The 13,702-nt window shown below is 39.2% G+C and overlaps 1 long non-coding RNA gene across 10 annotated transcripts in view; it reads right to left on the bottom strand.

Moving 5' to 3' along the window:
• The window catches only part of LOC135266349 (uncharacterized), a 267,145-nt gene that overhangs the window by 203,724 nt on the left and 49,719 nt on the right, over positions 1-13,702 (bottom strand). For all 10 annotated transcript variants that reach the window (XR_010334338.1, XR_010334334.1, XR_010334342.1 and 7 more), the window contains one exon: positions 11,753-11,777. This is a non-coding gene — a long non-coding RNA (uncharacterized LOC135266349). The remainder of the gene's footprint in view (positions 1-11,752; positions 11,778-13,702) is intronic.

The raw sequence follows: 13,702 nt of genomic DNA on the forward strand, positions 1-13,702 counted from the left end.
CCGTGATTATCTGTAATAAACTGATATCGCGACATGGCAAAGTTCTGCACAAGTCTTTGTCAAAGCTCGTGGACGGAAAACTTTAGAGAGAAATTACTTCTACATTTATTCAGATTGATTTGTAAAAGCTTGTATGTCCGGGTTTTATTCGTAATTCATTCTAGGTGTTGATCACCTGACTTTTACCGGAGACGGAATTTCGGCACTAGGGCGCAAAATTCAATGCGATGCACGTATCAAAGATTCCGCGAGCATGTTATAATCCGCCTTTGGTACAAGTAATTTAGAAACGCGTTGTCAATTGCCTGGATCCTATGAGTTCGAGCAATATCATCTGAAACGTAGGTTAATTTATTTGGACATTATCGAATTAAATTAATTCATGTTAAATATTAACGTCATATCATATCAATAAAACTTTTTCGTATCACTCAGCAACTTCGAAACTATTTACTTGGAATTTCAAACGAATTGTGGTTACGACTCTGAGATATGTTTTGACGACATTACTATACAAAAACAAATAACAATTGGCCAAATTTGATCAAACTTTCATAACCATTGATTATTGTAATCCATCCAACGGAATATTCATTATTCTTGTAATAAATAACTTTGGAGGAAACTTGTGGTTTAAATTTCTTCTCCCATGCGTTTTGACACTACTTTGAATCCGGACTTGCGTTACGGATAAATCCGGAACCCTTTCTGATAAGAATTAAGATCAAATTACGATATCATTATAAGAGTGACTTCGTACATCAAAACAACACAACGTAGGTAAGTGAAATGATCATGTAGCGTATCAATTAACTAGACGAGCCAAACCATTTCAAAAAAAGAAAACAAAAGTAAAATTCAAGATTAATTAAATAAATCAATTAAAATAAGTTGTAAATCATTTAAACATCGATCAACCATCATCAATCACAGTCTCACTACATATATATTTTTATTGGTGCCGTGACCAGGATTCAAAGTCATAAAGTGTCATTTCCGAGGGGAAAATTGCCGTAAATAAGATACTGCTGTGTTATTAAAATTTCTAGGACTCCAATTTATTTGATCGTTCGATACCCGAGATTGAAGGTTGTCGACATGGAAAACAACAGGAACACCGGAAACGCCGGAGCCCCACCGCAAGAAATGCCGACGTGGTTCGTTCGTTGGTTAAACTCCCAACAACCAAGGAATGTGCCAAACTTCGCGGCGCCATCGACGTCGACAGCGGTTCAAAGACCGCAAGCCATCCTTCAGGTACGTCCAAGTACCAGCGCCGCCGCTGATGTCGATGGTTGGCAAGTCACTCCACTACCTAGCGACGGGACGACTTCGCCAGAACCCGACCCGGAAATTCCGGTAGCTCCGGAACCAGCCCCTCTTGCGAGCCCTCTTGTGCAAGAGCCGGGAAGTTCGACCACATCAGCGACTTCGGGAGCAGTGATGGCCTCACCACCTATGCCAATCACAACAGACAATGTGGCCGCAATTTCCGGAGTACTCCGGAGCTTGCTGGATCGCCCACTTCCAGCTCCTGAACGACCATCTTTCGAAGGCCTGAAAAGGCAAAATCCGGTGAAATTCTTACGAGCCATTGAAGAATATGGACGTTTTTTCGGGCTCGACTCGCAGCGTCTTTTGGGAGTCGCCATGGATTGCTTGAAAGGCAATGCCAAACATTGGACGGGAATATTCCAGAAGAAGTGGCGTGGTTACGAGGACTTTCGACGGGACTTTCTCCGGACCTACTGGTCGGCCAAGCGTCAACGGGACATCAGATTTCAAATCGCTACAGGCCGCTATGACGAAACCAGGGGCACGATGCTGTCGCATTTTGCTTATTACGTCGACATGGCGAACATGTTAACAACACCTTTATCGGAGGAAGTGTTGCTGGATGAATTACTGCGTCACTTCCCCGAAAGAATACAGTCGTGGTGGGTATTAGAGAAAATCTGTACCACCACGGATGCCGCCGAATTCCTGGCAGCTCAAGAAATTCCGGGACAAAATCCGGGAGAGAAAACCAACATCGCTCCCAGGGAACGACCCCGCGCAACAGACCACCAGCGGCGTAACGAGCCAAAGCGCCCGCGGCCAAACATTGACCACCACGAAGTAACTCGTCCTGCGGCTCCTGCAAATCGTGGAAATGGTTTCCCAAAACGCTCAAGTGACGAACAACAATGGCGCAACAACCAACCCAGCACCAGCAACAACCGTTGGCACAATAACAACGGAAACAACAGCAACAATCACTGGCGCAAAAACAACCCCAACGACAACCGCAACAACACAAGTTCGAGAGCGCAGGGTGAAACATCACGAAACTCCAAGAATTCGGGAAACGGGGGCGGAGTACAGGACGGGGCCTAAAGTACTCCGGCCAGCAGCACGGCCCACAAAGCGACAGCAGGAACCAACAATTGAGGACGGGAGAGAAACGTAAACGTTCAACTTCGTCACAGTCAACAGAAGGGGAAAACGATGCTCGACCGCGAGCATCCCAGGTTAAGTTAAATGTTTTTTCTATAATTAAATCCGCTGCCGCAGGTAACAACAACATACAAAGGGTCGTGCCGGAGATTAAGATCCAAATCTCTCAACAACAATCAGTCACCGCGCTTTTGGACACCGGAAGTGAAGTCAGCTGTATTTCCGAAGAAGTTTGGTCCAAGTTGATCGAGACCGGAAACAAACCGCCCACATTACCGGTTACCTCAATCCATCTTCGTGGAGCCATCGGCCAGCGAAGTTGCCAGGTTGTTATTCAGTGTTACCTGGAAATCAAAATCGACGAACATCTCTACCCCGTCGTGGCGCTTGTCGTTAAAAATTTAATCAAGCCAACCATTTTGGGAGCAGACTGGCTAAATGAACAACGCGCGGTCATCGATTTCGATAACAACGAAATCCTTTTGAGAAACGGGGAGAAGCACCACAGTTTTCCGTTTAGAAAAACCACGGAGATACCACCGGAACCGGAGGATTATGTGGAAGATCTTGTTGGTCACATCGAAGTCAATCATTCGGCGCCGATCACGACTTGTAACAAAAAGCAACACTTAGAGTCACCCAGTGCCCTACAAGCCAAGGTGGACCCATTAAAAATTCCTGAGGCCGAGAAACGGAAATTAATACACCTGCTGCAAGAGTACAGATGTATCTTTAGTTCGCGTCCAGGGCTAACACACAAATACACTCACGAAATAAAACTACACGACAAGACTCCCTTCTTGAAACGACCGTACCCAGTACCTTTTGCTCTACGTCCTGCCGTCGACGCCACAATTCAGGAAATGTTAGACTTGGGGGTAATAAAACGTGAGGCGTCACCTTACGCAAGTCCCATGACGGTAGTGAAAAAGAAAGATGGAACGGTGAGAATTTGCCTCGACGCCCGAATGATCAATTCCAAAATGATCGCCGATTGTGAGTCACCACCCGCTGCTGACGAATTATTACGTCGATTTCACGGAATTCGCTACATGTCCACCATTGATTTGAGATCGTCGTACTGGCAAATCCCACTTTCGCCAGAAAGCAGACAGTACACCGCCTTTCTGTACAACGGTCGCAGTTACACATACCAAGTCCTACCTTTCGGGTTAAAAACTGCTGTGGGTTCATTCAGTCGTGCAATGGACGTAGTGTTAGGAACAGAAGTTCGCGAATTCGTCGTGAATTATATCGACGATTTGTTAGTGGCTTCCGAAACGCTAAACGAACATTTAGAACATCTCCGACAAGTTTTCGAAAAATTGAAGCAAGCTAGAATGACGATAAATCTCGAAAAATCCAATTTCATACAAAAGGAAGTGAAATTTCTGGGGCACATTCTCACAATCAACGGTATCAAAGCCGACCCGGAAAAAATCAGCGCCATCCGAAATTTTCCGGTTCCCCAGAAAACTAAACACGTTCGAGCCTTCCTGGGACTTTGTAATTTTTATCGAAAATTTTGTGCTCGATACAGTGCAGCCACACAAGACTTAAACAAACTACTTCGAAAGGGTGAAAAATGGAGATGGGGACGAAATGAACAAGAAGCTTTCGATCGTGTGAAAGATCTGTTCCTCGAAGCTGTGTTGTTACGTTACCCCGACCTGAATAAAATATTCTACGTCCAAACTGACAGTTCTGGTTACGGATTGGGGGCGGAATTGTATCAAATTCAGGAAGACGGTTCGCGAGGTGTGATCGCTTTTGCAAGTCGCTCTTTGAAAGGACCCGAACTCAACTACACGACTACAGAAAAGGAATTACTCGGCGTCATTTTTGCCTTACACAAATTTCGAATCTACATCCAAGTCACAAAAATCATCATCCGAACCGACCACCAAGCTTTGAAATTTCTGAGCCGTTGTCGTTTGCTCAGTGAACGCCTAACTCGATGGACTTTGATACTAGGACAGTACGACTACGAAATCGAGTTGGTAAAAGGAAAGGATAATGTAATTGCCGACATCCTGTCACGATACCCGTCCGACGGTGAAGCCAGTTATGAATATCCACGTGAACAACCAATAGTTGCAATGTTTGAAGTCAACAACACACCTGAAATTCTCCAACTGATGTCCGATCTCAAACAACACCAATCAGATGATCCTGTTTTGAGTCAAATAATTGCCAACAAACAATCCGGTGCAGCTGCTCCAGATGCGAGAACTCAACGGGTTTGGTCCCAATATAATTTCACAAATAATGTGTTAGTTCACAGATCTCAAAATTCAAACGACGTTTGCCTGGCCATACCTGAGAGTTTGGTAATTAAGCTCGTGGATTACCATCACCAACTCCTGGGCCATTTCGGGGCAACCAAAGTGTACAATTCCATGAAGCGCGAGTACTACTGGCCGAACATGTATCGTACAATTAAGAAACGTCTACGAAGTTGTGACCTTTGTCAGAAGACAAAAAGTTCCAACCGTCCACATCAGGGTCCATTAACGCCAATCCTTTACGACCACATTGGAGACCTAGTTTGCGCCGATTTCTATGGGCCTTTACCAACAGGACGATTGGGGGCGTCCTATGTATTTGTGGTCATTGACGTCTTCAGCAAGTTTCTCAAACTTTACCCACTGAGAAAAGCCACCGCCAAAATCGCTGCCAAACGTCTCATAGAGGATTTCTCTGGGTACATCAAACCCAAATGTGTGTTAAGCGACCACGGGACACAATTTATTTCGAACACTTGGCAGAATAGTTTGAGAGCTGCCGACATTCAACCAACGCTCTCGTCGATTCGTCACCCAGAATCGAACCCTAGCGAGCGCGTAATGCGGGAGCTGGGGAGAATTTTCCGAGCGTATTGTAAAGAAAACCACACCAGTTGGGTCAACCATTTGAGCAACATCGAAGATTGTTTGAACTACGTGCCACACATCAGTACCGGATTTTCTCCATATGAAATCCTGTACGGCAGAACACCACCAAACCCACTAGATGCAGTCACATCGGGTTTACTGCCTGTACGTCCGCCACTCACGAGAGAAGAAATTCATGAAAAGGCTCGCGAATACTTGAGACATCATGCGAACTTACGGCAGAAAAACCAAAAGGGTGAAGTTACCGTACTGGAAATTGAAGATTGGGTCCTACTGAAGAACAAAGTGACTTCCGATACCAGAACCCACCAATTCGCCAAGTTCATGCCTTTGTACAGTGGTCCGTACAAAATAATCGCCAAGCCTCATCCAAACACATACCAAATCGCCGACCCAGTGACGAACGAAATTAAAGGTGTATACAACATGACAAATTTGAAATTCTACCACCGACGAGACGACTAAAATAAAACCGCAAGAAGTTCATGAGGGCCAATCTCGAGGCGTATCTACCAATTCGAGCGTTTCTGACATTATGGGCGCATCCACCATCTGGTGATTCCACCATTCCGACCACCAACCAGAGGACAGCAAACCTACACGCGGTGTCTTACGCTGCATCTACGAAGCAACGCAAGACAGGGGGCGAATGTGATGATCGCGGTATTTAAAATTTTTTTTTATTAACCAGCGCAAAATATTCGGAGTCAGTTTAAACGTTTAGTTCTTTGACAATATTAATTCAACTTCAATTCAAAAGTTGCAACAAATTTTAATTTAACTTATTTATTCCTTTGTTAGCATTAAAATGTTTAGAAAATTATCGTTCCCACGAAACTTTCCAAGAACTGTTAAAAACGTTATAAATCGCCAAATTGGGTGGTCGAAAGGCCATGTGTTTTAACAAGTGGATATGCAAAGATATGGGGGTTGGCGACGGCCTGGCTCTGCACCACAGTCGCCCAGCTAATCCAATGATTTTCTCACAAAAGCATAATTAATTTACTTTCGTTTAAAATAGCCAAAATTTATTGATAAACCTAAAATTAAATCCAAAATTTTGTTTAGAAATTAACTAGTCACGTTTCAAAAAGAAAGGAATTTATGAGCCAATTTAAGGCACGTTGATGATCAGTAAACAACTCGAGAAAGAATCAAAATTTCATCTTATTCAAAAATTCCCGTAACGTTTCGTACCAAAAAGTTGAGTCTTTATGCAGTGTACTCCAGTCATCAAATAAAATTGAATAATTTATTTTATTCGGCGTAATTGTTAACAAATTGTTGCAAAACTTCAAGAACGAATTGGTCGATTGAAATTCATGTCTGTTAACTAGATTAGTATAGCCAAAACGACGTTGGGCAAGTGCCGCTTGAATAGGGGGTGTTGACAAATTCGTTACAGAACAGAGCTTTTTAAAAGAATATCAAATTACAAGCACACATGTGCATTCCTTATAAGAAATTGCAGCGAAATTAACGTTTTCTTTGTTAAATCAACATCAGATCACGAAACCAGTAGTTTAGAAAAACACGCGAAATTTTTCTGAACATTTTGATGTAAAATTTAACCCTAATATTTAAGGCGCAGCCGTCGAAATTCGGATGTATAAATCATTCTATTTAATTAAATTATTGTAAGCAAAAAAATTGCATGACACGATTGCTGCCCGTTACTAACATAATCCTAAGAGGAAAGTAGACAGGAAAATCCCTAAGGAAATTGGAGAAAAACGCGGAAATGTTAAAATAGTACCGGTGTAGTACTGGGGGCGACATCTAACAAGGGGTAGTACGACCAAAATTACAGTTTCCTCACGGGGTTCTTCCTTATATTTTCTGTGTTATTTAAACAAACAAAATTTGTTGTTACACAAAATTCATTTCATTGTGTTCCCAAAAACAACTTCAGACCTGACAACAACCAATTTTGGAGTTTAATTTCTCTTTCAGGATATTTGGGGAAATTCCATAGCGTTCTTGTATTGTATTCAGTTCAGATCGACGATTACCAAATTTAATGTTTAATTATAATGAAATTGTTAATCGGAAAACACCCCAGCTGTTAATTAATAATAATATTTAGAAAGTTAAACAAGGTTTGATCAAATGCCAAGACATCATAAGAGTCAAATTTGCAAAATTTCGCATATGTGGAAACTACTTAACAAGGGTAGTGGGGTAAGCGAGTTAGTGTAGCTTACGCAAGATGAGCCCTTGACTTTAGGAGGGATTCGATTTTTGACGGTCTTTCGAGGTAGTCGATTGTCGTGTTGCCCTTTTAAATTTTTATAAATTTAAAAAACATCTTCGTTTACCTTTTAGTGCGTCTAAATTGTACTAAGTGCATTTAAGCGTAATTTTAAATTAAATTAATTTAAATTCTTGAATTAAGTGATAGCGTTAGTGATTAGTGAGTAAGTTAAAAACGAGACAAGTTTAGTGTTCGTTCGATTAGGTAGTGCTGCGAACTACAACACCTGGGAAGCAGCTAACCCCCTGCGTTAGGAGGATTAAAATTTCTAGGTAGGCCCTCAAAAGGATTAATTAATTTTTTATTCATTTAATATTATAATATTAAATCATTTAAGTCATTTCGAAATAGTGATCATTATCATTCATTTCATAAATTCTCTCGTAACCACCAAGTTATTAAGCATCGGAAATGCCGAAAAGACCAGTAATTATTTAAATTCTTGTGCTTCGTCTTACGTCAGCTATATAAATTTTAAATAAATCATTTTCAACTTAAAATAACTCGCAACAAACAATTTCATATTTTTCAATTCAACCATCCCACCTTTAAATTACAATATTAAAAGTTCTTTATATTCTTTGCTTCTAACTTCTAAATCTGTTACGACAAATTTGAGTGAAACGGCATCAAACAAATATTCAACTACAACAAAAGTCTAAATCCAAAACCCACGGTGCTATTCAAACTGTTGTACACAGATAATTTAAGGTTGCATACACCAAAATATTACGAAATAGAAGGATTTGTTGCTAGTTAAGGATAGGTTTAGAGTAGAACGATTTCTCTTCCGCAACGCGTTAGGCGATAAAGCAAAAGAGTGTTTCTCTTTTGCGTCCAGATCAGAAATTACAGGCTCGTGAGTTGGCCATCTTCATGGGAAGAGTCGTAGTCCCCGGGGACGCTCTTCCCCAACTTTAACAAGGTCTAAGACGCGGTGGCAGGTCGTAGTTTCCGCCCGTTGTACTTAGAATGGACGTTGTAATTCCCGTCCCAACGGCAAGTACTTCCACGTACTTGCAGGCTACTACGGACGATCGAGCAGACATAATCATCCGTGATTATCTGTAATAAACTGATATCGCGACATGGCAAAGTTCTGCACAAGTCTTTGTCAAAGCTCGTGGACGGAAAACTTTAGAGAGAAATTACTTCTACATTTATTCAGATTGATTTGTAAAAGCTTGTATGTCCGGGTTTTATTCGTAATTCATTCTAGGTGTTGATCACCTGACTTTTACCGGAGACGGAATTTCGGCACTAGGGCGCAAAATTCAATGCGATGCACGTATCAAAGATTCCGCGAGCATGTTATAATCCGCCTTTGGTACAAGTAATTTAGAAACGCGTTGTCAATTGCCTGGATCCTATGAGTTCGAGCAATATCATCTGAAACGTAGGTTAATTTATTTGGACATTATCGAATTAAATTAATTCATGTTAAATATTAACGTCATATCATATCAATAAAACTTTTTCGTATCACTCAGCAACTTCGAAACTATTTACTTGGAATTTCAAACGAATTGTGGTTACGACTCTGAGATATGTTTTGACGACATTACTATACAAAAACAAATAACAATTGGCCAAATTTGATCAAACTTTCATAACCATTGATTATTGTAATCCATCCAACGGAATATTCATTATTCTTGTAATAAATAACTTTGGAGGAAACTTGTGGTTTAAATTTCTTCTCCCATGCGTTTTGACACTACTTTGAATCCGGACTTGCGTTACGGATAAATCCGGAACCCTTTCTGATAAGAATTAAGATCAAATTACGATATCATTATAAGAGTGACTTCGTACATCAAAACAACACAACGTAGGTAAGTGAAATGATCATGTAGCGTATCAATTAACTAGACGAGCCAAACCATTTCAAAAAAAGAAAACAAAAGTAAAATTCAAGATTAATTAAATAAATCAATTAAAATAAGTTGTAAATCATTTAAACATCGATCAACCATCATCAATCACAGTCTCACTACAGTACCATCAAATAACTGAAGCGGGAAATACCAAATACGACTTTAGTAAAGATCAAAATGTGTTACAAGATATTCTATACTGAAGAAAAAAGTGATGGGTCCATGTTACAAAACTTTGAATTTGATTGTTCGTGATTTTAGTTGAGATGGACTAAAGTTGTTGTACCCTTCAGATATCGATACCCACAAAAAGCAAGAACAAACTTGAAATTTGAGTAACATCTGACCTACCTTACATTAAAAAAGGTGACGCAATTCTGGAAATTCGGCATTTGACCACATTTTTGCACCAAGCACTCGCACTAAGTTACACGCCAGGATAAATTTTACGGTAACAACGCTCGCATTATTTTTATCTGGTAGATATGCAGTTCTTGTTGTCTACCGTAACACAGCAGATAGAAACGTCCGCGAATTAGGGAAACACCGATTAAAATATCGAGTCCACGGGTGCTCGAGCATGGAGGTGTTAACAGCATTTGAAAAATTGAACTATTTCTACGACACAAAGCACGGTACCAAGTTCATACACAACCCCGCAAAGACACTGACGCACTGACCTTATCTATTAGTAAACGACGATAAAAAAACAGATATTCAATAGCAAATCGAGTTTTTTGCATTTTTTTGTCGAGTGCCAGCTTGTTTACTTCTACAATTTTATCCCAGTGGCGTGCCGTAGAATTTTGACCAAATTTCAAACACGTTTAAATTTTTTTTTCTAAAACAGCTTTATGGTCCTTCAATTCCAAGAAGTTACGCCTTGTAATATGTGAAGTGAATTCAATTTCACCCTGTACATTGCATTTTTCCCGCTCAACCTTGAGATGATATGACTAAAAGTGTGAATGACACAGACCCAAAAATTATATCAGATAGCTGATTTCCTTGCGAAGCTAAATTATCCCGAATTGGTTATTAGGATGATAAAGTTCGCACTTTTGTCGTTAAACTTTGAAGTAGATTCCTCGTGTTTAATTGAAGTTTTGCTGGCAAACGTAATTATGAGTCAGAGTGGAAGGTCCCTAAAGTGCCTTAAGTGAGATTAGCGTTAGTTCAGAATCTAATAAAGTCGATTTTTATTCAGCTCAGTCCCGGTCGCCTCTCTAAATTCTAAAATGCAGCGCACCTCCATCTTCATTCTTCGTCCGTTCCTTCCCCTAAACCCTCTTATCTGAAACTGCACTACCCCAGTTAAAATTCCTATCGGCGTACCATAATTGAATCGAAAAACACATTGAGCGTGTGTCTCGGGGTGCATGGCAGGCTTTAATCCAATTGTCCGGACCGCCAACACAATTCATTAGCACCTAATCAAGTTCCACAACATTGCCTCGGTCGCATCTGTTCGCAGGCTGAAAAATCGGCCAAGATGGACGCAATTATCGCCCCTGTACACCTCGTAAATCAGGATAAATGCATGCATGAGATAGTGTGGGCAGAGATGTCCGATAATTTTAACTTATGTAAAGCATTATGTGGTCGGCCCGAGCCAAACGAGAAAATATCGGCCGCGCCGACGAACACAACACCCTGATAAGGACGCCTTTATCTAAACCGCTTTTTACAGCCGCTTCCTGCACCACGACGGAGAAACCGTCCAGATAAAGCCGAACGAACACACCTGAATTTCGCGATCTTCCTACCGACTGCGCCAATTTTTTGCGCGCGTTATGAAAAAATGGACAAGTAAGAAGCAGTTCCGTTAAGTCGCTTGTGCAGTAATTAATGGGCGAAGTTGGCAACCGTAGAGCGAACTCAGGCCTGCCAACAAAACTTAAGAGCTTTACAAGTTCAGCAGCCACTACACCCACTTGAATAATTACAAGCGACAGCTTTGAACGCCGTCTAAAGTAGTTTACAAAGAAAATAGATTATTTTTCATCCCCCGCTTCCACCGAATAAATTAATGCACTGAGTATGACTCGTTAACAACCCTCGCATCATTCGCAAAAAATCAACATTTTTTCAAGGCTCGACGACTTATTTATATTAACAAAGACTCGCACGTCCATCTCAAGTCGCTTAATCCGACCATTGTCCAAGCTTCTTCCGCTTCCCTGAACTAAAATACTCATCTATTGTGGGCCCCGTTCACAATGACCAAATCCCATCTTTCAATTACAGCCGACTTAAATGCGTTTTAATGAAGTCGGGATCACGTGACTTACCTCAAAATGGACCGCGCGGGCACATCTGCAAACAGAAATCGCTCATTAGCAAAAACTCAAAATAAAACACTTCAGAAATCGCCCCGTAAACTGGCGACTGAGCTGACGAGGAAATACATCTTCATATTCACACTTTGGCACCCGTCAAATAGATATATGAACGCATTGTATGCGCTGCAATTTATCTTTGTAGAAATAACTTATTTTGTTTTTCCGTTTCAAAACCCTCTGAATTACATACACATTTAGTAACTCCCAAATAAAAAAATAAATGTGCTAAAGTGCTCAAAAATGGCAATTAATGATTTTACGTTCCTTTTTAAGAAAATCGCCCACAAAACCAAACTCTGTGATCCTTTTGGGTAATTTTAGACACAAATATATGCTCAAATGTTCTAAAAATGCAAAATAAAATCATTTCGACTCAATTCGAAGATTTGTCAGAATTTTTAGATTGATTTACCAACATTTCAAAAAAGTTATCTACATTTTAATAAAAAAAACGTGCTTCAAACATTGTTCTATTTTTATTATCATTTTTTGATTTATTTCTGTAGAAATAACACTGATTATCTACTATTACATCTACTTAAAAGCTCGAAGAATCTAAAATAGGTGTGCAAAAATCATTTTCCATTCAATAATGCATTAAAGATTCCTATTTATTTGCTTTAATGTATTCTTCCAATACATAATTATAGTGTTTGTAAATTTCTATTGCGAAAGATGCAATGCTTAAAAACAACATTAAACAAATGTTATACCTAACTTAAGTTCTTACAGAATTGGTCATCAGAAACCAATTTTGACGGCGTTTATGAGAAATACCAAAGTTAAAGTGTTGTAGCGCTGGCATCAAGAACACCTTGGAAAATAGTATGACAGATTTAGATTCCTTGTAAAAAAGTGCCTAATTTAAAATAAAAACAAATAACAAAATTACATATTTCCGTGCATTTTCCAATATAATTCAAAAACTAAATCACATCAAATGTTCGTTCGGATAAATGTTCAGCATAAAAATGCCCAATTTTGTCCTAATTTAACCGACCTCGTATCTCTTATAATAACTGAGATCTTCGTCATAAAACTTGTATAAGTATAAGTATAAGTATGAGCATAAGTATAAGTATAAGTATAAGTATAAGTATAAGTATAAGTATAAGTATAAGTATAAGTATAAGTATAAGTATAAGTATAAGTATAAGTATAAGTATAAGTACAAGTAAATATTAATATTAATATTTTCCGTTAATTAATTCTAATTATAAAAAATTGCAGAAAAATGCTGAAATTTTTTTATGTACATAGAGAAAATATAAAGCATTCAATAGCAAAAACGCTGTTTTCTATGTGATCATTAGCTTTTGAGAACTTCAATACTTTTCAGTGCAGTTTATCCTTGAAACAATACCTATCTTGAATTTCCGTTTCGAAAATAAAAAATAAATAAATCTGCGTAATGTTTAAAAAATAACTTTGGGGGTTATTATCGATAGAGAATTGCATTGTCGCAAAAATTACGTAAGTATGCAAAATTTCAATACATTTGGACAACATAAAACTTTTTAAATTTAACTCTGATAATATGAAACAGACAGACAGACAACGAAGCAGGTTAAATAAAAGCATTTCATGACGTAATTTCCGACTCATTTTGATGATTTGTAGGTTGATATTTAACAAACCTTCGTCATTCAAGCAAAATAATTTCTTCTTCAGCACATTTTAGTAAATTTTTAACATAAATAACCAAAATTTTGAAAAACTGCGTTTTTATCACAAGCACATGCTTGGAGAATTATTGGTCCTTTTTGTAATGTTGTAATGTATTTTAACAAAATGCCACTCAGTCTGAATAATCAACTAAAACGCTCCGAACATGTAAAATATATAATGTTACTTTCGATCTAATTTAGTATATTCTGCATTTTTTTTTATAAATTCCTT

Source organism: Tribolium castaneum, chromosome 5 (assembly GCF_031307605.1).
Source record: "Tribolium castaneum strain GA2 chromosome 5, icTriCast1.1, whole genome shotgun sequence".
NCBI lineage: Eukaryota > Metazoa > Arthropoda > Insecta > Coleoptera > Tenebrionidae > Tribolium > Tribolium castaneum.